The sequence below is a fragment of the Procambarus clarkii genome, chromosome 75, assembly GCF_040958095.1.
Source record: "Procambarus clarkii isolate CNS0578487 chromosome 75, FALCON_Pclarkii_2.0, whole genome shotgun sequence".
NCBI lineage: Eukaryota > Metazoa > Arthropoda > Malacostraca > Decapoda > Cambaridae > Procambarus > Procambarus clarkii.
Window position 1 is genome coordinate 17,257,573 of NC_091224.1, and position 933 is coordinate 17,258,505.

Below are 933 nucleotides of genomic sequence, written 5' to 3' on the forward strand. Positions count from 1 at the left end.
TCTAGGTTGCCCTCAAGCCTGAACCATTCCATATGGCCCTTAAGCCTGAACCATTCCATGTTGCCCTCAAGCCTGAACCATTCCATGTTGCCCTCAAGCCTGAACCATTCCATGTTGCCCCTCAAGCCTGAATCATTCCATGTTGCCCTTAAGCCTGAATCATTCCAAACACTCATAAGGCCTTAATTCATTCTGCCGTCAAAGCCCCTCTTGGCTTTTTCCCCTTCGTCTTAAAGGGAAAAAATGGGGGTCATATTATCTGTTGTTGTCTCCTGTTCGTGTCCCACTCATCCACCAGCCATAATACTCCAGGGAAGGAACACAACACATGAGACAACGACGACAGCCTCGTCGTCTTACAAGATAAGGTAGTTAAGATGACACGACAGCATAACTTCTGGCCCAAGACGTCTTGGGATAAAATGAAGGTATTTTTTCTTTCAGAGTGACTCCTTCTTGCCCTCCAAGGGAGAAGAGTAAGCTCTTCTCCAAAGCCAATTAGATTCCCTCTCATGACTCCACCAGATGTGTTCTTAGTTGCTTCATTTTCTAATAATATTTGTTTTCATTAACGAACAAAGAACAGCATATCTACATCTCTCTGTGTTCTTTAAAAGTCTTCTTGTGAAAATACATATTTTCTATATGGTACACATATGGGGCTATACATGTTTTCTATTACACAGGTGAGTACAGGAGTAGATACTTCATGAACCTTACTGTATTCTAGTTTTTCTCTGGGACACAACCCACGTATCGTCTTTCAACCAGGTCCCTAATATCTGCTTGATGAACAGGAACGACCAATTAAGAATCTGATCTCTCTCTGTTCTGAATCTGAATCTGTTGGACTCTCTGTTCAACTACGTCGCACGTAATTATCTATTCAAATATTACTGATGTTCGGTGAGAATAGATTATATTCATGTAAAT